This window comes from Bidens hawaiensis, unplaced genomic scaffold (genome assembly GCF_021521415.1).
Source record: "Bidens hawaiensis isolate Kalapana, Puna unplaced genomic scaffold, B.hawaiensis_p1.1 tig00005306_1, whole genome shotgun sequence".
Lineage (NCBI taxonomy): Eukaryota > Viridiplantae > Streptophyta > Magnoliopsida > Asterales > Asteraceae > Bidens > Bidens hawaiensis.
In genome coordinates, this window is record NW_027491337.1 from 825,387 (window position 1) to 851,486 (window position 26,100).

General features: G+C 33.8%; 1 pseudogene; it reads right to left on the reverse strand.

Moving 5' to 3' along the window:
- Positions 1-7,964: 7,964 nt before the first annotated feature.
- On the reverse strand, positions 7,965-24,613 carry LOC143629570 (uncharacterized; annotated as a pseudogene).
- Between the last annotated feature and the right edge of the window lie 1,487 nt (positions 24,614-26,100).

The window sequence follows — 26,100 nt, forward strand, 5'->3', positions numbered from 1 at the left end:
TAATGTTGCCTAGAAAGTTTTTGCTATTAGATGTTTTGCTATAAACTAATTAAAAATGTTTTGTAAATACTTAAATATTTTATATTTTAACAAAACATAAAGGCTTCATTTGAATGACTTTTGATGTATCACTTCTGCCCAAAGGTGATGTGTTACATTTACCATATCATTCAAGTCTAATAAAAGCTTTTGTTAGTCTTGCCTAATATGAACATAATGTCTGACTTCGCCCAAAGACGATGTGTTACGTTTAAGTCTAGAAAAACTATTGTGCATAATTAAAATGGTTGTATCACTTTTATCCAAATGTTTTGTATTACAATTGTTTTGCATGTATACTTAAATAAATTTTATTTCTGTCCAAAGATACATATTTCTTGTTTATGTAGAATGTTAATACATTCTTTTGATGTTAGTAATATACATATCACGTCCTCAATAAAAAAATAATGAGTTTCACATTAATGAACATTCATTAATTTAATGATCATAAATTATGTTATGCATATTAACATTTAACCCTCTCTATTTAGACTAGTTTACATTTGGTCATCAACTTATAATTTTATACATAAAATGTTTCAAATTGACAATATATATAGATAAAAATTATATATTTATTTTTATTAATATATATTACATGTGTTTAATATGTTTTTTTTATTTTTTTTATAAAAATTTTTTCCGTACCCGTATCTTGACTTTTTGATTTTTGTCGTTTCCCGTACCTGTAACGTCCCCGTACCCCATCCCGTACCCGTTCCCGTGCTACAACAGACATAAGAATGACAATAATTTTGGATGCAAAGTGTGCCTATCCGTTTTCTTAATCAGCTTGCCTAAATATGTTATTTCCGGTTAGTGTTTAGTTTAGGTATGATTGTTTCAACTGCAGTAATTTAAATGAAAGTTTCTGAAGTGTGTTATGTAGAATACGAGCATGTGTTGTGTTGAGCCCCATCAAGGTATCTCCTTTGATTCTTTCTTGATATATCCTTTGTTAAAACTAATTTTATGTAAAATAATATTCTTTTATGGTGCAAGTTTTAATTTTATTAGTTTTTTCACACGTTAACAAGAAAAACATCAGTTGTGTTTAACTTGTTAAAATTGGTCATTCTAAAAAGTTATCAATTTGGTTTGGGTCACAACGTTTTATAAACATGCGTTGTGGTTCAGGTCAAACAGGCAGCCAACGGTTTGGTTTGGGTCATTTTATAATGGTATAACTTTTGTTTTAGTCATTTTAAAAAGAGATCAACTTGGGTTTGATAAAAATAGTTCATTTAAAATGGGGTCATTTTAAAATATATCGATGTTGTTCGGGTCACGTGATATTTTCAAAAGGTATTGATTTAGTTCAGTTTAATGTGGGTCATTTTAAAAAGGTATCAGTTTGGCTAGGTTCAAAGCGGTCCATTTATTTTAAAAATGGCATCAGTTTGGTTCACGTCAAAACAACATTTTAAAAAGGGATTGGTTTGGTTTGGTTTGGTTAAAAACAAGCCACTTTATAATGGTGTAACTTTTGTATCACAAGTGCTTGCTCATTACATCTTTAGACCACATTGTTGATGGCCTACTAGTTCAAAGGTAATGGTTACAAAATTTTCTTACTGATTTTTAAGTCATGTTTTTTCAAAATAAAGTTCAATATTTTAACTAAAAGGTGTGTCGAGTTGTGAGTGTATAACTCTTATACGCTTATATAAAAGCATATGCGTCTTATATGTTTTCCTATATTTATGGTTTCTTGTTTATAGTTTTAACGTAATTTTTCATTCTGAGATAATAAATTTTCTCTCTCTGCTTCATTTCTTCTTTTCTTTCCGTGTCAGGTTTTGAACGATTTCATGGCATCAAAGCAAGGTTGTTAGTCCTGCTCTTCGTTTCAACCGGTTTCTCTCAATTTACTGGTTTTCTCTCTTCATCCGCTGTCTCTTCTTGAACTTTTGATAATTCTCTTTTCATCGTTCCTAGTTTTCTTCGGGTATTGATCTCGTTATCTTCTTGATAAACCTCCATTTCATCTCTTTCTATCTACTTTTTTTTCTTTTTCAGAAACTTCACCAAATTTTCTCAACATATCATTTCCTTGGTTCTAATATGTTTCTCAAAGTTTAGATCGTTTCTCATTCATTTTCACTCAAAATCTTGTCAATTTCTTCTTGATCACGTATAAGTTTCTTCTTACATGGCGCATAAGTCTCAGTTGTCCGTATATCTTTTAGCGTATATCTACTTATACACCGTATAGGTCTTATATGATGCATAAGTCGCCTTTTGTTCCTTCTTCTGGTGCGTTTGTTTCGTTCTATTGTGTTTTTTATGGCGGCTTAATTCAAACACTTCTGTGGTTCCAAATATGACCATTGATTCCTCGAACCCTCTTTACCTTCACCCTTCTGATCATTCCCGTATGATCCTCATTTCCAAATTCTTTGACGGTACTGGTTTCGGAGCTTGGAAAAGAGGAATGATGATTGCTTATTCAGCTAAAAACAAGCTCGGTTTCATCAACAACATTGTAACCATGCCCATTGATGAACTACATCTTGCATTTTGGCATCGTTGCAATGACATGGTGATGTCATGGATTGTTAACACTCTCACTCGTGATATTCGTGATAGTGTCTTGTATTTGAAACTGCTCAGATTCTTTGGAATGGGCTTAATTCTCGATATGGTTAGGCAAATGGTGCTAAGATTTATCAGTTACAAAAGAACCTTTGCCAAATCACTAAACTATTAGTGATATTGCTACCTATTTTGCTAAGATGAAGTCAAACTGGGACAAGTTGAATGCAATTAATACCATTCCTTCATGCACTTGTGGAGCTACTCATTCTTTTGCTAAGAGAGATGAGGATCAAAGGCTGATCCAGTTCATTGTTGGCCTTAATCCTAGTTATCACATGATCAAAAGTAATATTTTGATGATGCAGCCTCTTCCTTTTATCAATCGTGCATATGGAATTCTCATGCAAGATGAGAAGCAAAAGGAAATCCACACCACCACTAATTTCACTACATCATCTAAATATATTAATGCAAGCAGTGGACGTCCCGTCAGTGGGGGAACATGGAAGAATAGAAGGACTTTGGTGTGCACTCATTGCAAGTAGAATGGACATTCAGTGAACAAATGTTATAAGCTGATTGGTTTTCCCAAAGATTTCAAGTAACCAAAGAAAAAAAGTTTGCTAATCTTGCTGAAGAACAAGGAAAGAGTGGTCAAGATCAGTCTGAACAACAAGGTATCACTCAGCAACAATATCATGACTTGATGGTTTTATTGCAACAGCAAAATAAAGTTCAATTTAAGCTACCAACTCAGTTTTGGGGTGATTGTGTGTTAACTACAACACACTTAATTAGTCAGTTTCTTACCGAAATTCTTAACAATAAAACCCCTTATGAGCTTTTAACAGGAAAGGATCCTTCTTATGATCACATGAAGTCTTATTGTTGTCTTACTTATTCTTCTGCATTATCTCATGGAAGAGATAAATTCAAATCAAGGGTTATGCCTTGTGTTTTTCTCGGCTATCCTCTTGGTAAAAAGGCTTATAGATTATATGATATTTACACAAACAAAGTCATCATATCAAGAGACGTTGTTTTCTTTGAAGCTTTATTTCCTTCCATAACTAAATCAAAAGAAAGTTTCATTTTCCCATCTATTGACCTCACCAATCAATTTTTTGATGATCCTTCATCTACACCTCCTTCTGTTCATGTTCATGATACTCCGTCTTCCGTTTCTATTCCTGATCCTCTTCCTAATGACCATGTCATTAATGATCCTATTCCTAATTATCCTCCTGAACTTGTTTGACGATCTTCGGGACCTTTTGTTTCGCCCTCATACTTAAATGACTATGTTTGTAATAACTTTGAATCTGTTCATCACTGTTTCCATTCTGTTACTAATTCATGTTTCTCTCATATATATTGCTCTTTCTCTGGTCTTCTTCCTTCCGGTCAGTCTCTCTCTCCACCGATCTATGATTTTTGTGAGCCTACTTCGTATATGGAAATTGCCGGTATTCCCGAATGGCAAGATGCCATTAAAGCTGAGTTTCAAGCTCTTGAGAATACTAATACTTGGGTTGCTGTTGATCTTCCCCTAGAAAGAAAGTTAGAAAAAACAAATAGGTGTTTAAAGTTTAACACAAAGCAGATGAGATAGTTGGGTGTTGTAAAGCAAGATTGGTGATGAGAGGCGATACTAAAAAAAAGGGATTGATTATAATAAAAAATGTTCTCGTGTAATCAAGATGACCACCATTCGAAACACTTGTTGCTGTCACTAGAGAACGAAGTTGGCCTATTTTCCAGCTTGATGTTAATAATGCCTTTCTTCATTGGGATTTAGATGAGGATATCCATATGCTAGCACCTCCTGGTATGCAACTCCCTCATAATCAGTTGCTTAAACTTCATAAATCCTTATATGGGTTGAAACAAGCTTCTCGACAATGGTATGGGAAATTGTCTTCCACATTAAAGTCTCGAGGGCATGTGAGTTCTCAGAATGATCTCTCTTTGTTTTCAATGTCTATGGGATCATCAGTGGTTTAGTTCGCTATACATGTCCATGGCATTTTAGTTACTAGGAACAATTTGGTAGAGATCAATTCTCTCATGACTATCATGGATTCATATTTCAAAATCAGATTCGGGAACTTAGTTACTTTTTATGAATGGAGGTTCTTTACACGACTAAAGATGTTATCATGTTCCAACTCAAGTTTGTTAAGGACATTCTTTCCTAATTTGATACTTCCTATCTTTCTGTCACCAACTCTCCATTGCCTCATCACTTACAACTTCAAGCTCATGAGAGACTTGTTCTTGATGAACCTTACGATAAAGGAAACTTGTTGGTAAACTTAATTACCTTACTCACATAAGACCTGATATTGCATTTGCTGTTTAATTTATGAATCAATTCATGCAAGATCCACAGATGTCTCATTGGAATGCCACGCTTCACACTCTCTCATATGTCAAAGGAACTTTCTCCCAAGAATTATTCTTCAACAATAATCATTCCTTTACTTTGCAGGCAATGCGTGATTCGAATTGGGTAGCTTGTCCTAATATTCGTTGATCGGTTAGCGGTTTTTATGTTTCACTTGGGGGCTCTCCAATTTCTAGGAAATCTAAGAAGCAACCTACTGTTTCTTTGAACTCAGTTGAAGCCAAGTATCGATTTCTTCACCGTGTGACTGCCGAACTTGCATGTTTGACAAGACTTCTCTCGGAGTCTAATGTTCCTAACATTACTCATGTCACACTTAGATATGATAGTCAGGTTGCAATCTATATTCCAAAGAATCTTGTATTTTATGAGCGGACTAAGCACATTGAAATTGATTGTCATTTTGTTCGCGAGAAGTTACAAGAGGGACTTGTGACTTTGGTGCATACGAACATGAAAGATCAGCTTGCTGACAATTTTATAAAGAGGTGTGAGCGTATAACTCTTATACGCTTATATAAAAAGATATATGCCGTATATGTTATATGGCGTGTAACTTACACGTCTTATGATATATATGCCCGTATATGTTTTCATATATGCATGGTTTCTTGTTTGTTGTTTTGAAGAATGATAACATTAAAATTGTGTTGTTGGTGGGATTCGGATCATGACCTTTCTTTTGAATGTTTGTGGCATACTAACTCAAATAGGGTAAATTGATAGTAACATCCTCTTTTTCTTAATTGGTATAGATTCACAACTATCCATATTAATTTCTAAGACAAATACAAATTATTCTTACTAATATATGTATTTTGGAAAATTATTTATATTTTATGAATCCATGAGGTATGTTATTATGCATATTATTTAATTTAATTTTTTATTGTATTTTTTTAACCACCCGTGTATCACACACACATGCTCTATCCTAGTTTTTAATTAATATTATGTAACATTTATGTTCATTCGATTCATTTGCGAGCCTAAATTTGACTTACGGAGTGTCATTATAAAGTATAACCCAATGGATTTAACATGTCTCTTCTACTTTTTTTTTTTTTTTTGGTATTGGACTAAAAGTCGATTGGGTTGTGCTGCTTTGATTCAAATCATTATTACATGCTTATGTTAGGGGTGTGTACGGTTCGGTTAATAACTAATATTAAACTTGGGCTAAATTTTGCTTAAAAATACATGAAATTAATGTTTAAAAACATGAAATGAATGTATAAATAATTGCAATTGAGATATTAGTACATGAAATAGAGTTATAAATACATGAAAATGATAGTATTAAACTATTAATACATATAATACATAAAATAGAGGGAAAAATGCTTGAAAATATGAAAAAAAAATGAAGAGTTCGATGCGGTTCGGTTAATTTCGGTTAATTCGATTTGGTTTCGTTGGTTTTTGGTTAACGATTTGGTTATTGCTCACTCCTAGTTTATATGTTGTAGCGGTTTTTACAAAGCTTACACGAGGGACATTTATTTGAGGTCTCCGAAATATTCAATTTAACACAAAATAAAAAGAAAGAAAGAAAAAGAAAACCAAAACAAAACCTAATGAACATGGAAATTTAGTATGTTTTGGTGGTTGTGGCAAAGGCATTCTTAGTTCATTTTGTAGCTAAGGCTTTCTCAAATCAATTTTGTGACGAAGGTATTTCCAAGATACATATTTCTTTGTAGTTAGACATGATTAACATCTTATTAAAATTACATTTTTGGCCGTTTAGAGATTTTGGATTCCTTTATATACACAATTCATCACTACTATGGCTATTTTTGGATGGAATAAGATGTTTAAAACCAAGAATAGGTTGACTAATGATACATAACAAAACTGAATCTAACGTAAGTTTGGACACCCGCAGTATCACGCGGGCTCCCTACTAGTGTGTGTATTTTTTATGAAATTTTTGCAAGACTTTTCTTTCTAAACTTACGTGTAACCAAATAGCCACTTAAGAAAGTTAAATTTAATTAATAAGAGAAGAAAACCAAAAAGATCATTAATTAAATAAACAAATAAATAAAGATGGCAGGCAAGGGCTTACCTGAGTTTCCCTTGTCAACTGAAGTTTCTTAAGTTTAATTTCAAGTTGATCCATACTTGAGCTTTGTATTCTCCCTTCCTTTAAACAACAACATGAAGTAAAAAAAAAATTGTTCTAACAACTATGAATTACAAACTGTAGTTCAAAATATAAAACCTATTGCGTCAAGATTCTGGCAAAGAACCTATACCGACTACATGTCATTCGGAAAAGATATACCGAAAACATGCCATGAGGAAAGGCTATAAAAAGTTAAGAACTTGACAACTCTTAACAACCAAACATTTATACTTTTTTTATATGTATTAATATCAGTTGAAAGAAGTTTTATCATATTTTTAAAATAAATTTTTGATTACATGCATAAATCTTAGGTTTACACATGTGTATAATTTATGTAATAACCAATTTACATATATGTAAATACTAATTTTCATAGTTGTAATCGTAATTATAGATATAAAAAGTGATAAAACTACACTCAGATAATACTAACACACAAATTTTTTTACAAAAAAGTTAGTCACTAAGAGTTCGTTAAAATTATTAAATAATTTAGGAGATGTGTTATGAAACTCATCATATATATATATATATATAGGGGAAGGTTAACGTACAAATGAAATTAACGTGCTAAACGTGAGAATCAAGTAGAGTAATTATATATACAAGTAAAGTAATTATAATTATAATAGAGTAATTATATAATTACTTTATGATATTTACTCTACCTGATTCTCATGTTTAGCACGTTAATTTTATTTATATTTAATCCAAACCCTATATATATATATATATATATATATATATATATATATATATAATTTTAAGGCATTTAAAGGAACCCTACTTTAGTAGTGAAACCATGGTTACTTACTTGGAATTCCAATGCCTTTTTAAGTTGCATTAAAATTTCTTTTGTGGTAGGTCGTTTTCTTTTTCAGGATGTAAACATTGGTAGGCAATTGTTTGAAATGCATCGAGTGATTTACGCTTAATTTGTTCCTCAATTTGCTCAAAAACAAGCTCTTCATGTTTTCCTTCTTCAAAGTTGTTTCTCACAAAATCTGGTAGATATTGACCCTCATGTTCGTGGATTGCAAGAGTTGATCTCCCACACAGGATCTCAAATAAAACAACACCAAATGAATAAACGTCAGATTCTTTGGTTAAGAATCTTGATTTTATGTATAGTGGGTCTAAGTACCCTAGTGTGCCACATTCATGGTTGGTGAGATAGTCTGTTTCCTTGTTTAGTGGACTTATTAAGGAGAACCCAAAACCAGCAAGTTTAGCTTTCCAATCATCATTTAAATAAATGTTAGCACTTTTGATATCCCCGTGTATCAACAACTTTGCATCTACTCCATTAATTCCCTCATGAAGGAAATCCAAAGCGCTTGCAACATCAATGCATATATTAAGGCGCTTCATCCATGTAAGAGAAGCATCGTTCAAGTGCCCTTCAAGACTACCTGACGAGTACTCATACACAATGACCTTTTCATCCTTTTCATCACAATACCCTACAAGATTGATAATTTTATCATGTTTATGTTCCATAAGAATCTGGAGCTCATTAAAAAATTGTTGTTCCCCTTGACCAAGCCTTGTATCCAATCGCTTTGCAACAATGGTATAAAATCCATCACCTTGAGGTACTTTTGCTCTATAAACTTTCCCGAAGGATCCTTCATCAATGCAGTTCTCATCATGGAAGTTTTGCGTGGCGAACTTTATGTCTTCAAGTGACATTCTCAGGTTTTTCTTCTTATTTTCCTATCAATCATGAGATATCAACTAAATTATATAAACAAAATAAAATTTGAAAATTATCATAATCAAGTACTTTTCAAATTTATTATGGGCCCTATCTACAACATCCACTCAGATGTTGACTTGAGTTATGTGATATAGAAGTAAGGCCGGCAAAATAAGTCTTATCGTGTTAAATTTGTTAGGGACGACATGCTTAACACAAGTATAAAACATGAATACTAATCGGTAAACTACTTTATATTTCATGTATATAATGCATTTTAAGTTTCATGTATCAATAAAGAAAAATGATGTCGCTTTGCCTTCTAATTTCAATTATTTAAAGAAGTAAAAAAATTACAGATCGAGTGTACTTTTTATATTAACATGTTTAATCGTGTCTTAAACACAACAGATCCTAGTTTTGACAATAGAAATCCTAATCGCTAGAGGAAAAGGGTTTGAATTTCCTATATTATATACTACGGAAACAAGTTTGTGATTTGTTAGTTTTAATCTGATATCATAAGCACATCGGTCACTTATTGGGATTAAAATATATGAAGAAACAAAGGAAGATTAATTATAATATTAATACATTTACTTACTTGAAAAAACAATGATTTCTCAAGTTCTTTGACGACCACTTTCATTGTAGGGCGGTTATCTTGAGTTTCGGCTACACACTTGTATGCAGTTTTACAAAATGTTTCAAAAGAATCCTTGTTGAGTCCACTATCTGGAATCGGATTATTTTCATCACTTTCTCCCTTTAGTATAGGATCTACCATGTCCTTTAGTGTTCCCATGCAAAAGCTTCGTTTTGCCAACCCTTTGTCACTCTCCTTGAGGTAAATTGGATCGCTGGCTTTTCTTCCACATAATATTTCAAACAAAACTACCTCAAAACTATAAACATCTGACTCTCTTTTAAACCTGAGAGTGTCATTTAATTCTTTCACATATTCTGGATCCACGTAGTATGTTGCATAAGAAATTGACTTTTTGCGGGGAGCTTTGTCTTCTTGATTTGTATCCAGGATTGCCCCATACGTAAACTTGTCAATCTTTGCTCTCAAATTCTCATTGAACCCAATGCTCCCACTAGTTATCAGACCGTGTATTATCACTTTTTTATCTTCCATCTTGAAGTGAAGGTAATGCAATGCGTGTGCAACATCAATGTATATTTTCAAACGTTTTTCCCATGTCAAAATAGACATGTGTTCGACGTTTCCCAAATAACTAGAAAGGTATCCTTCAGAAAAACTCTCAATGACAAGCACCATCTCAAAACCTTCAACACAAAATCCAACTAGAGTTACTATGTTGTGATGCTTAACACTGGTAAGCAATTCAAGTTCAGTAGAAAACAATTCTTCTCCTAGCTCGTCATCTGTAAGTAAGAAGCGTTTTATAATTACAGTGTCGTTACTCTTTGACAGTTCACCTTTACTCTTCGTTTCTACACAGGAAGGTTCTTCTTTACCAAAATGGTCGAGTCTTGATCGATATAATTCTATACTGTCATTAAAATCGAATCTGCATGTGGTTAAAAAATTAGATGTGGCTAGTTTTATATCACTGAGTGGAATCTTCAGGTGTTGCAAGTTCTTTCCCTGTAAATATGTGACAAGAGTTAAAAGAGTGTTACAAATTATAGATTTTTGTTAGAAATATGAGAACAAAATCTATGGTTAATATGTACTGTTATAAATAGTTTCTCAAGCTCATGTTTAATATGTATATACATATTTAATAACAACATGCATACAAGTTATTAAAGTTAACGTAAATTAACAAATTTAATTAAAGAATAGTTGCAAGCGGGGCTCAATATACGTTCTCTATTTTTCATCATTTAATAAAATTAACTAGTGACAACCCTCGTTATGAATATAATCTACAAACCAAAAAAATACATAACCTGTATGCATTTTGTTACTAAATATATACCTCGAGTGTGCTATAAAACTATCCGTCTGGGAAGGGACCAATGTGGACCATAATAAGTGGTACCACTAAGGGGACCCATGGCACCGTGTGATGGAGCTCCCATCACGCGTGATGGGTTTTTGAACACCGCCGCCACTCCCCTATCAAGCTTGATGGAGGTCCTTTGCATGATGGCCATCACGCGTGGTGATGGGTGAAAACCAAGAAATCTATCCGTTGGGAATGAGGAGGACCATTTGATTGGGTGAAAAGCAATTCCATCACACCACACTACCACCCCTAGTAAAAAACCATCACATGTGATGGATTTGGGGTTGGTGATGTGGCACCATTTGATTGGGTGGGGTGTGTGATGAGTGATGTCATCGCATCCACCACCCCTCCCCCCTAAGGTACGAAAGAATTGTTTCATAAACTGAGATTTTGGCTCCCGAGGAGCATGCTACGCTAAGGCATGTATTGCCTTACATGCTTCTTTATAAAACTTTTTATGTGGTTCTTTGCTGCTTCCATCTCCATTTATTAAACTCATAGTATTTTGGTTTATTTTGTTTCCCGAGACATGAAAAATAATCCATTCTAATCAGTGTTATATATTTTCTTTTTGTTTTGACAGTAACAATAATCATCAAATGGATTGACCCATTTAGATTATTTAATATCCACAAATGAAGAAAAAAAATCTGGTTATATAATATAATTAATAATAAACGTTGATGAAATTTTGTAGGGTAATATGTTTTCACTTCTCCGTCTCAACATAAATATTAAATTTTGGCTCGTTGTTTTATTAAACCAATAAAGTCTAAATATAAGCCAATTAAACGTATTATTTAATCAAAACAACTCTAAAAATAATCAAAAGTATAAGAAATAGTTTTAATATTTATATATAATTTAAACCACATCATGGACGCATTACATCGCAAGAAGAGAAAGAGGAGTGAAGCACACGTTGGTTCAACTCGAGAGCTTCCAGATTCAACGTCTACTCATCAAACATCATTATTATTCAGTTTGAACTAATTAGTTATTTTGTTTCATTCTTGAGTATGATTGTTATCTAAACTTATAACCAATGTTTTCAGACCCGGCCCGGACGTCGACCTGAACGCCTTACCGGGTAAAAAGTCGGACCGGTGTTTGACTCGGATGACATCCTAAATAATTTAAATATATAATTGCATATATATAATTCATATACATATAAAAAATAATGATAACAAAAAATAATAATAATAACAACATTAGTGTTTATCTATGTTTTATCGCTTTTTAAATATGTATGATTTATGTTTGATCAATAGAGCCATCAATAAAGTTTGGTTGGTTAACTCATGGGCAATTATTAAAGTTTTTACCTCCAAAATGACCTAAGTTCGAATCCCGGCATACACATTTCATTTTGGATTTAATGAAAAAAATGAGTTTTACCGGTTCACCCGCCGGGTCAACTGGCCCGGGCCGGCCGCTCACCCGCAAAACCGGGCGGGTTTTTTAAAAACAGGCCAAATACAGTGACCCGACCCAGTATAGGGACCGGCTCCCGGTCGGACTTGTCCGACCGGCCGGGCCGGGTTTCAAAACACTGCTTATAATCTACCTAGGCTTTATGATGAACTTTTGTTGACGTTGACGTTTTTTGGATTATGCTCTTTTTTATGGTATTATGATTTAGTAAACAGTTTAATCTTATTTATTTGATGCGTTTGTGTGCTTAAGTTTGTTTGATGATAGTTACTGTTTCACAGAGTCTTTAGTGAATGTCTTTCATATAACAAAATTTTGTTAGGTCATTTACTGTGTGTTCTTGACTAGTTTATGGTTAATCTGTAATAATACCATAGAAACAATACTAATTAATCAAATAAATAAAAATGTGTTGCTAATCTAAATATATGTGAGATGATAGATTATATGATAGGTCTTGGTTGGATAAAGTGTTATATTTAGTTCTTCTTGAAAAGTCTTTCTAGGTTTGATTTGTCAACTGTGTCTATCGAGTCGAGTTAATATATTAAACTACCTTTGATTTTCGCCCCGTGAGGTAGGATGTCGTTTAAAGGTACATTTTCGTAATTGTTAGGATAACTATGAGGTAGCGTGACATTATAATTGGTACTTTTAATAACTTTATATAAATCTATTTGTGTCTTGTTGAGAAGGGTTAGGGGTCACATTCGGGTTTTAAGTAACTATTTTATGATCCTAGTTCCATAACAAAGCATTTTCTGATTAATTGATAACTGATATATTAAGGGTTCTAGCCTTAATGGTTTCGCATCGACATTTGATTAAATGATATTAAATCGTCATTTGCTTATTTAACTTATTTAATTAGTTTTTCATTATTTTAAATTTCGTTTTTAAGTAAAATTCTCCACTGAAAACATAATATAAATAAAATAGTCGTGTCAGTTAGTTGAGTCAAATTAGCTAGTTTATGTAATTTAAAGAGTCATATGAGTTCGATTATCCGGACTTACTTAACTGTACTAGAGTCGAGCACTACACTTGTCGGTTAATAGTTTTAGTTAAGTTTAAGAGCCTAGAATTATTACTTAGTGTCCAGATTAACATATTTTTAGAAAACAAATTTATAACTACTTTTAACACATATTGTTATTGGCGTTGTTGCCCAGGTCTCTTGACAATTACATTTTTAGTTTTGATTAGACTTACTGACTACATGCTTGCTACTTTAATTTTGTTTGAAGTCGTAGGAGTAGTTGTCCGTGTCTTTTATTTCTTTTGAGTCTTATAAATATGTGTGAGATTTGTTGCCGACCCTAATTTACCCGAATATGTCAACAATATGTGGGGTTTTTAGCACATTATTATGCTAACCCGTCTGTGTAGCCGCGACCAAATTATGATGATCCGTATAAGCAGCCTCAGCATAACCAAGCCCAATTTTATGGTCAATATTCTGATAGAAACCCTGTAAAATTCGTCAAAATCCGTTTCTGAGATTAAAATTTTAGTTACTTATTCATTTATTTATTTATTATTTCGTTTGGTTATCTTGTGCCTCAACCCCGCTTACGTTCGTTAAGAGTTTGCTAAAGATTATCAAGAGATAAATAAAAAGTCTATTTATCAAACTATATAAAGCACTTTTTTTTAGTTTATAAAGTTTTTTTTAAACATATTTTAAACTACAAGACACTTAATGCAATTTCTATAAAAACCAATACAAACCCCCCACCCCACCTCGTTATTCCGTCAATCTCGCCGATTTGCTCCGACCACTTCATTACAACATCAATTTGGTATTTTGATTTGCTTATATTGCTAATATAACGCGCGAAGCCCCTCCCTAATTATTATAACGAGTCAATATGATTTGGAATTAACATAACTGATTGTCGATCAAGAACGCGTAATAGATGGTCAACTATAATCAAACTAAATCTACTACAGGTTGTAATTGGCTATAAAAGCACACCCAACATTCGTTTCTAATGATCCTTCACTGTTTCACAAATCTTAATTTCCTCTCAATCATTTCTACGAATTGTGGATATCAATTGTATACCAAGTTTATCAAAACATGTAACAGCCCCAGATCGTTATTCTGGTCGTCCAAGTATTTCGCATTATTTAGAGTTATTATTAAATAGTGCACATAAATTTGTTTAGGAAAACTCATCGTGCCGAACTGCTCGCTTAGCTCACTTAATCTTAATTCGTACTTTCATTATCCATATGAGTTTTCATAACCCCTTTTTGATCTTTACATTTTGGGGTGTAGCACGTTATAAATTTTTCTTAGTGTTTCATGTTTCATGTTGTAAACCAAAATTACATGCGTGTCTTGTATGTATTTGTTTCATATCATATTGCTTGCATATTATGTGATTATATGCTAGTTGTAAACTGCTTTACTGTGAGACACAATCGCAAACGCAAAGTGGAGAGTCCGATGGGACGTACCTGCGCCGCCCATTTTCAAATTTTGTTGATAAGTGGCGGTATCATTATCATTATTCTATACTCCAAGTAGATCGGCGAACGGCGGTTCCTTAGTAGATTTGACTTATGTCAAGCAAACGGGAATATCGTGTATTTACTTTTCTTTTACTTTATGATTGAGACATTTAATCTTTACTTGTGAATTTATTTCTTTTCCTATTATATACAAAACTTTATGAACTCTCACCAACATATGTGTTGACAAAACATATCTTATTTTAAACGTGTTGCAGGTTGAACCGATTATGTGTTAAGGATGAAGACAATTAGTCTACCTTAGGATATATAATAAATAAATCTTTTTTGTATTCCGATGAAATTCTTTTCTTATATTTATGAAATATGTGTACTTGCTATTTTAAGAAACGGGATAAATATAATTATTGTCACTTTAATAGTGTAACGAGCTTACGAGTGATATGTACTTTGCACCCGGGAATATTCCGCTTAAAGCCGGAGTGTTACAAAACCTGTTGGGGGTAGTGATGGTATTGGAGTAAGATAGAGGAGTTGTTGACCCAATTAATCACTAAAGATGCCAGTACCTAGATGTTAGCTGAGCATGATATCATCCTGGGAATCAAATTGTTCTTGCAGATCTCCAACGTACAAGAGTAAACATTGCTAGGAGACTGAATAAAGAGAGAGAAGAGGGTTATGCCCAAATAAGAATGCGTAAAAGAGTCAGGTGAGGAGATCATTCAAGAAACAGAGACAAAAATGGACGATGAATGTAACATCGTGAAAGTTTCAGATTAAAGTGCCAAGTTTCAAAAGTTAAAGGACCAAAAATGTTAAATTATAAACTCCAAGGTTTAAAATGAAAATCTGTATTTCTGTCCCATAGAGATACACGACGGATCAAAGGACAAGCCCATCCCGTATCGCTAAGGGATTGGTTACAAACCCAAGATATGGTAACATAACGATACGCGATTGTCAAAGAGCCAACGTCGTCGCGGTATCGCGATGACGTGGTCTGACATGTATGACACGTGTTGCCACGTGTCAACTGGTGGCATGATGTATCGCCACATGGCGCCACGTGGCAGACCTATTAGTGACCAGGCAGATCTACGTCGTGATACGCGACAGGTCAATCAAGGGACCATCACGTATTGCGATGGGTCCCTTGAAAATGCCTATAAATAGCAAGCTCGGCCATTGCATCTCTCACACCAAAAATCCATAGCGCTCTCTCTCTAGTATCTCTCTAAACCCTTGTGAAACGTACCATCGATCACCTCGTAAAACGTGCCAAAAAACTGACATTTCTCGTATTTCGTACCACTAAATCAAAAAACTAACATCTCTCTCTAGTATCTCTCTAAACCCTTGTGAAACGTACCATCGATCACCTCGTAAAACGTGCCAAAAAACTGACATTTCTCGTATTTCGTACCACTAAATCAAAAACATCCCGATGTTATCTCAAAGAAGGTGTTGCCAAGAGACGTCCCGACGACTCGCCTCGTAAAGCGTGCTGACGTGTGGAGAAGTATTGGTGTGCCTCGTTTCGCATGTAATGAAAGGTGTTGATCAAGAAGATAAAGAAAACGAAGCGGCGTCGAAATGCTGCTCGATTGTGTAGGGTTTCTATAAGCCAACAAAGGTAGGCATAATGCTCGAATAAAATAATAAAATGAAAGGTTTAAAACCCTAAGTCGAGGATATACTCGATACCTCGATTAATGAAAAGAAGAAAATATAACAAAGAAGAGAAAAGAAAAGAATATGAATATGATATCAGTGTGATTATTATATAATTCTTTGTTATAAAATATTATTTAAGTTATTATGATTATTCTTAAATAATAAAGAAAAGAAAAATATATGTTTCTTAGAGAAGAAGAAACGTAGGGTTTTAAAGAAAAGTAAAATAAGATTAACTAGAGGTTTATCTTATAAAAGAAAAGAAAAGAAAATAAGTTAAAAAGAAAGAATTTTAACAGGTTAAAAAGAAAATAAGATTAACTAGAGGTTTATCTCAACAATGGTCTGGTCATGAACATTCTCTCCATACGCCTTCTTTTGGCTCAGAAAGCCATAACACACCCCACCTAGTCACCAATAATCTCTCCTTCCTTAATGGAGAGATTCTCAAAGTCTCTTCTTAGAGCATTCTCATCTCATTCTCTATCCTTATCTCTATAATTACATTAAAAAAACACTACATTCCTCTCTCATGTTCAATTAAATAATATTTTTTTACCTTTATCGTTACAGTTTTCTCTCTCCTCTACTCACAACCAATCCAACAAATATTAAAAAATAAATAGGGGCAAACAATGTTCCACAAATGTTTCCCCAAATTTACAAAAAATCACTACATTTTTTTCTCCACCCTATAATTTACACTCACAACCACTCAAAACCTCACCCTATAATTTACATACTCTCCTCACATAAATATAGGGGATGGGATGTGAATGCTCTTAGGCCTTGTAACTTCGCAGCCTTCACTTGAGAATCACCTTCAAATTCCATTCTCAATATTTTCCACGTTTCTTTTGCCATGGTAGCAGAAGCAATACGCGAGAAAAGTTGGTCATAAACAACCTATTGAATGATGGCCATTACATGAGCTTACCTCTTCTGAGCATTCTTTAATTTGCCTTAGTCTTTCTCTGTGTTATTGAAGCCATCGGAAACTAGATCCTAAAGATCTCTTGAATGGAGAATGGTCTTTATTCTGATACTCTGATATTCATATCCTTTTCCTTTGAATACTGAATGTTCATTCAAGATTTAATAACCATGTTCATTTAATTGTTGTGGGAGTGTGCTGGTTTGTTCTGCCATGGATAGGGTTTGATAGGAATGAAGTTAGGGTTTTAAAGGATCGAGCAAAATTGGCTATAATACCAATCTGATGGTATCAATTAACAAAAATTAAGAAAAATCAAGCGGAAGCAATGGATTCAGTTGTATTATGATGAACTGAATTGCATCCATAAACTAAGAATCATTGTTCTCTTTAATTAACAAAAAAACAAAACGGCTAAAAATAAAGGACTCGAATTAATCTTAACAACTTACAACGAGTCATATTATTTGAATTTAAATTGCAAAGATAAACCAGGTTTCACCACATGATTGTGGGCTAATGTGGAATATCAGTCTAGGACTTGAATCATATTTCACCAGTATGTACAATAACACGTGTTCTCCGTGACAATAAGTAAGCAAATAGTTGTCACAAGTACTGCTACGGTCGCTGCGTGATGTGATGCATGTGCAGGGGCACATTGGTTAACAAAACCAGGCGGTTAATGTGTACAAACATTTGTAATATGGAGATCATAATGAAGGAAGGCATTTCTGACATCTAGTTAGTGGATTTTATGGTGTAGCTTCAGTTTGGGTATAGGAATTAGATACGTGGTGTAACGAATAGTGATATCAGAGGATCCTGTAAAAATGGTTTATGAATTGGATGCTTACGAGCAATGTTTTCAGACCTGGCCCGGACATCAACCCGGACGTCTTACCGGGTCACAGGTCGGACCGACCCGGGAGGGCGGACCGGACATCGATCCAGATGACGTCATAAATAAATTATATATATATATATACACACACATATATAAAATAACTAACTCTTATAGAATTAAAAACAAGTTTATGGTTAATGTTTAAAAAACTATAACTTTAAGGGTACAAAGTATAATTTAGTTTAAGAAAAGAGAAAATTACAAATTTTGTCCTTTTGAATATTCGAAATTATGGATTGGGTCCTTTGTGAAAATGAGTTTCACTTTTTATCCTTTATTTGGATATTTGTCTCGGTTTTAGTCCTTCACACTAACATATGTTAAGTTTTTCAGTTAAATCACCCCATGTGCCCTGCACATGAGGGCATTTTAGTCTTTTAGCCATTTGAGGACTATTTGAGTAATAACTTACAAGATTTGGTTCTCCTATTCATTTAAGATAAAATAAATGATATTAAAAAACTAAAATAAATACAATCATTTTCCAGTTTACATTCTCTCTCCCACCATCTCCAACCATAACCTCACGCCGACCAACATGTCTGGTTACAGCCAGCCCCTCGCCAGCCACAATTTCCGATGGCAAGAACGGAATCGAAGATGAAGAAAAGATCTGCTACCTCTACCACCAAACCCTATGTCTCTCTCTGTTCGGAGGCGAGCTTCACAACAACCAAACCGCGGCCGCCCTTCTTTGTTAGCCAGAAAACATGAAACCCGTCACAGGCCAAAAACGCCCGAAAAACGATATCTAAAACCTGTAAATCGACCTACACCATCTTCATTCTCTCTCTCTCTCCGACTTTACAGATTTGTGTGTAGATAGATGCATATCGGTGAAGTAAAGTTAATTTTCCGGCGAGGTCGGTTTCAGATCTGTGAAATCGTTTTCAGATTTGGGGTTGTTGCAAGCTAAGACACGGATCCAAGAAGACAAATAAAGGTTGGTGGTGGTGGGCCGCTGACAAGAATGGTGAACGGTGATAGCGGCAGTTGTATTGTTCAGAGTGTTCGACATGAGTAGAATGAGAGGACTGTCCGAACCTCCTCGTGGTTTTTTCAATGTAACTGGCGGTGGCAATCGACGGTGGTAAGTAGGGAGGGTTAAAAGATAATGGTGGTGATGGTGATGGTGGTGGTGGCGGTGGTGATGGTGATGGTGATGGTGAGGTGGTTGGGTGTATTTTAGGGTTTGGTAGTGAAAGTGATGAAGTGTATAAGCTTGAATAGATGAACCGAATCTTTTAACTTATTACTCAAATAGTCCTCAGATGGCTAATAGACTAAAATGCCCTCATGTGTAGGGCACATGGGGTGATTTAACTGGAAAACTTAACATCCGTTAGTGTAAAGTACTAAAATCAAGACAAATATCCAAATAATGGACAAAAAGTGAAACTCTTATTCACAAAGAACCCAATCCATAATTTTGAATATTCAAAAGGATAAAATTTGCAATTTTTTCTTAAGAAAAAAAGGTAAATAGCCACACTATGACACTCACGTGCATATCCTTTCAATTCATCTCTTCATCTTCTCCGTTACCACTTACCACTTCAAACCCTAATTATACAATCAATTGTCGTCACCTTCTTAATCGATAAAATCATGAAAATTATCACACATGCTTGCCGAAATAAACAGCGATTAGGTCCGACTTGGCCTGGCGATCGACGAGATCGATGGTTCAGGGTGAGACTATATTTAAGATGATTTTTAATTCTTTTTTGATTAAAATTTATGAAATAAAATCATTTTTCCGGTTCACTCGCCGGGTCACCGGGTCCGGGCCGACCGCCACCCGTGAAACCCGGCCGGGTTTTTAGAAAACGGCCAAATACCCTGACCCGACTCGGTTAGGTACCGGGTCCTGGTGAGACCGGTCCGACCGGCCGGGCCGGGTTTCAAAACATGCTTACGAGAAGGACATCTCTTCGAAGATAACATGATGAGAGGGTAGGACTTTGCTGGTGGATGGGTTATTGCTATGATACCTGTTAAAATTCACGGCATTGCAAAAGAATATGCATATTGTTAAGTTGATATGTATGTAGGATATCGGGTATGTTCGGCAAGGAGCTTTTAAGAGCTTCTAGGTACAAGCTTTTAAGAAAAAACTCATATTAAATAAAAAACTTTGTTTGGTTAAGGTAGCTTCAAGCTTTTAGATTGGTAGAAAAAACTCCATATTTGAACGTTACTATTACTAACGTTTGACAAAAAGCTAGTTACAAGCCTTTAAATTTGAATTTACAAGTTTGGTACTTGAATTCTATCAACTTTTGTTAATATATATAATAGTTATACATTTAACTCTTATTCAAAACTAACACACGACTTTTTTAGGGGCCGTAACTTTTTCACATGTTAATAATTTTTTGAACAAATTACGTCATAAATACGAGTGTTTTATTCTCTTTAATTTGAGTATGATATTTACTTTTTTAAATTTAAAAAATTAACATACTACTTAATTATCGGTTATGATCGGTAACAAGTCGAGATAGGTGAGCTCGAGTCATGTGTAAGACCAAATTAGGGGTCAGAACGAGTCGATACAAAAAGGGTTAAATTAGTTCGGTTCGTATTTGTACACTTTTGAGTCGAAAGGGTCAGGTCAGAACATGTTTTAGATTAGAACATCGTATGTTCAGAATTACATGTATATTTCAGCTTTGTTCAGAAAAGGATTCAGATCAAAATAGGTTGATTTAAAAAATTATCTATTTGAAATTATTGTATATTTCAGATTTGTTTCTTGATTTTCGACATCAGTTACACGCTTACTGCATTTCCATGAATTACACGTCTACATTCTGGTTATGTATGCACTCATCAGGTGATCATGTACCGACACTGATTATGCAGTTGATGTTAGGTTGTGCGCCCATCTTCCGCACCATGCGGGCACCCAGCTAGTTTTATTAAAAGCTTCTGCTACTCTGTCAAACACCTAAAAATATTTAAAAAGCTGCAGCTACCAGTTAGTTTTAACAAACAAACATACCTAATGAGGTATGTGGCAGTGTGGACTTCAACAGAAAAGTTTGCTTTTAGGTGAGCATGTGTAAGTAAGGCCCAAATGACCCAAATGATGTCGCATAAGCAATGGAATATCCGTTTAGCCATTCATTTTGTTGGACATTTTGGGGCAAGTGAGGCATAAGATAAGGCAATGAGTGTGAGTAATAATTTTGAATTCGTGGATATTAATCAATCTTGTTTCCTTTACTAGGTTTTTTTTTCTACCGAATTTGGTAAGAATCAGTCGGTGGAATTTAGCAAAGTTGGAAAAGGTTTCGAATTTAAATTATAAAGGGTAGATCCATACATAACGGATCAACCTAAATATTGGTAGTTATAGAAGCATATTAAAAAATATTTTTTTTTTCTTGAAAAAAATCTACGGTATGACTGGGTGGTCGCATGTCAACTAGCGGCTGACCCCGTTTTGGAACCACATGATTTCTCCTGAATGACATAACCCCTTATTCTCGGGTCCTCTTTACGTCCTCCGAGGAACCTTCTTCCCTGATGTCACTTAACACCAATTGCGCCGCAACAAGAGTTGAAACCCCAGGTTCTCCACGCGTCCTCGGTGGGGACTCGTATGACTTGGCTTCGAACCGTTGAACTCCCGAAAGAAGCCTAGTATTTTTATTGTCATAACTAACTAGGCTAGCCTAGAAGGTTACGTTAAAATACTTTTTAATAGGGTACAACTATTATAATTAATTTAAAACAAAATTTAAATACAATATTATATAGATTAATACATTATGTTCTACTCCCTCCATCTTATTAAAGTGTCATTATTTGAAAAACATAAAGTTCAAGATTGATTGAATGATTAATTTTTTTGCTTACCAAATGACAATAATGTCTTTGAAAACTGAGGGGGTGTTTGGGATTCCTTATTTTGACCTCCTTATAACTTATAAGGATAAGTTATAAGTTACAAATGTGTAACTTATCCATATTTTCTCTCACATAATAAGGAAAACCAAACACTTTGTTTTAATTTATCATAAGTTATAAGTTAAAAGGAGGGAAAAATAAGGAATGTCAAACACCCCCTGAGTGCATCAATGTTGTTTATTTATTTTAGTTGTCTGTATTTAAGGGTAAATTTAAAAATTGACTAATAAATTTTGAATATGAATATTTGTGATTGGACAATTAAGAAAAATATAAACACTTTTAATAGGACGGAAGGAGTATTAGTTTACTTAATTTTCTGTCTAACAAATATGCTTTAATCACTTAAGTTCTTAACAACTCACCCAAGGGTTTCTGGCAAGCGGTGAGCTCGAAAAAGACGCATAGGATTTTCTGGTTTTTTTTCCACTTCCAAGTAGTACCACATGTTACTTTGTTTGTTTTTAGAAAACAAGAGTAAACTAGTACTAAAAAAATGAAAGTAACAGAAATTTTTAACTACGTAAATCTAAAGGACGAAATGTGTGACAAACCTTAAACCGTAGAGGACGATTCATGTAATTAATGAAAATTAGGGACGTCTGGTATGGGTTGGTTTGGTATATGCTACGATATTTGTAATTTACTTAATTTTAAATTATAATTGACTAGTTCATATCCCCGTATTACTTGTCGTTTTACATTATTCGCTTATAATATTTATATACTTTTTGGATTTTAATTTTATTTATTGTACAAAAGTTAATAATATACTTAGTATTTAATGATGAAAGAGTTTCACAAATAAATGAGATATTATAACTCGGTTTAAAAGTTATTTGGGTTTGGTGAAACCCATGACCAACTTATTTTTTTTACATTATAATTGTTTTTTAATTATAAATAATATGCATTTTTTAAAAAAAAAAGAAAATTATATATTAATTTTTAATATATCCTTATTTTACAGAACTTTATATTATATATTTGGTGAGATTAATTATTAATTTAATGAGATGATATACCCCGTTTAAGGAATATGTGGGTTTTGTGAGACCCATGCCTGTGAATTCGGGTCAAATGAATGAGAATCATTCATTTACGAATAATGCAATCTGGTGGCTTGAGAGGATGTAGGGAGTAACTAGAGAGTTTTTAAAGGTTTCGTTTACATATATTCTTAAAGATTAAAAAATTTTGTTAAAAATTAATTCGATTATATATATTATTAAAGATTAAAAAATTTTGTTAAAAATTAATAATATTATATGTTATTAATGCCTTTTTCTATTTTTTTTTCATTTTTTTTACTTATAGTTATTAATGTCTTGTTCTCTTTGTTTTTTTTTTTCATTTTTTTTACATATAGTGTGTGACTGAGAGGTAAACTAATTAAAACATTGGGATGAAGAGTAATAAATGTAAGATGAAAAACAAAACTAAAAACAAAGGTCTTACCAGATTTTCTAACCACAGCTGCAATTCCAATGCTTTCTCAAGTTCTTCAACAATCTTGGTGGCATCGGGGCGGTATACTCGCTCCTCCTCCAAGCAAGAATGTGCTACTATTAAGAATGTGATAAGTGAATATGGTGACATGAATTGATTCATTATAGAAGGATGGATTATATCTAGGATTGTGTTGTTTTCACGATGATGTTTGACCAACTGAGTTAGAAACCTATTAGCCTCGTTCTTAATATATGCTCTCCTTCCGCAAACTATTTCGAATAAAACCAGCCGAGTGCGTAGATGTCCGACTTATGGGTCAAGCCATCTGTCTTTTCTATTTGCGGGTCCATATACCCAATTGTGCCAACAGGATCAGCTAGGATGAGTACCTGGTCCGTTATTCGGTTAGCTGGCTGTTTGATGGAAACTTTGAAACCGGATAACTTGGCTTCCCAGTTCTCGTCTAGTAAAACCGTGGTGCTGTTGATGTTTCTATGTATAACACCATAAACACGTCCCTCTTCATGATGGAGGTAACTCATGGCACGAGCCATGCCTAGACATATCCTCAACCTTGGCGTCCATGTGAGGTTCGAGCTGTCTAGATGTTCCTTTAGACTTCCTTTGGCCGCGCGTGTGAATGCGATGATCTTCTCATTTTTCTCGTCACAAAATGCAATAATAGAGACTAGATTTGTATGCTTGAGATCAGAAAGCACTGAAATTTCCGTCCAGAACTCGACATCTTTCCTTTGATTATGATGTAACCTCAGTGCGGCAATCTTCATCAACTCCCAGGACCGCGAGTGTTTTCCTTTGTATGCTACTCCTAATCCTCCGTGCCCAATGATGTTGTTCCGATCAAAGTTGTTGGTGGCCTCTAATACATCATGAAGTGGGATTTTCAAGTGATCGGCAAAGTTGGTGGTGGTGGCTAATGCCATTATCAGGTACCAATGAATGACAAGGTATGATCTAGGATGATATATGAGCAAACCATATACATATTATATATCCATATATTGGATCCAGGAGAGCAGCCTCCACTCTTGACTTTCTTGTTTTTTTACTATATAATAATGATACTCTCGTTAATCGTGAAATTTCACTTAGTACAATACCGTTTACAAAAGTACATAAAAAGAATATAAAATGCAAATTTATATACCGAAATGATTCAATCCATATCTTACTAGGAGTGCTTCCATAAGCTTTCTTCTAGTATCCATGTCACGAGTCTTCATCACTTGAGTCTTCAATAAATGTTTTTTCAAAACAACAATTCGTTTATTGAAATTGGGTAACGGTTTTGGTTGAGGATCGTGTTAGACACGGGGCCCTTAAAACAGATTTCGTGCATACTCTCAAGCGCGTCTGTTTCCCAGGGTACAACAACCGGAACAGTATGTGTACTGCCGGAGATGGCCACGAACCCTGATGAAGTCACCGGCTATATTGGTGTTTATCAAGATGTAGGAAAATATGTTAAAGTTGTTTGACATAAGTATAGAGAGTGGTGACTCCAAAATATTTTTAAGTGTTTTACAACATGAACCAACAAGTTCATTATATACTTACACAAAATGAGAAATACTCAACCAAAATTAATATGTCATAAATAATAAAATTAATTTAGTCATAAACAAGATAATTAATCTTGTAATAAACTTGAAATTAATTATTGTAATTAACATGGTTAAATACTTTTAATTAGATTTAAGTGGTGAGTCAAAACCATCATATTTATTCATGACATGAGTTGAAACAAATTATTTAACCAGGTCCAAACAACTGTTCGCAACAGTGCGCTATGCAGGCGCGACACTCATGCGCTCCTACGTGGAACACGATGTCAAAGATAAATCCAATTTTCTCTTCTTTGGTTATTCCAACAATACAACTTCGAGCATTGATATTCATTCATCTACGCTCCGTTTTGGACACTCAAATCAATATTTATACAACACATATATAAATATATTATTCATGTCCAAAGTTAGTGAAAAACCCATTTTCACTAATAAATTTTTCCAACACACAGTACCTAAATTAATAAGCATAAAAACATATACTCGACTGATAGAAGAATACTGATTACAAACCAATTGAAAAATATATTCAGGTCGTTTATAAAATATTATATAACTTAACATCTTATTTTTATGATCGTTTTCAAGTTTAAATTTCATCATTAGTAATTAAAATTTAAAAGTTACTAAGGAGATTAATTCATTAAACAATAACAGAGACTTTGTTGGTTCTATAATTTAATATTACTTTCTAGATTTTGTAACTTCATATTACTAGTAAATGTAATGAGTAAATGTAATGGTTGGTTAATTGTTTTAGTTTTAACTTTTAAATAGGTTTTAAATAATTGAGTTGTTACTAACTTAAACGTGTATAATTTGTATATGTTAAAGGTTTATTAATTATTGGCTTTTCATGGGACGTAAGTAGTAGGGAGGTTAGAATATTAGATTATCCAT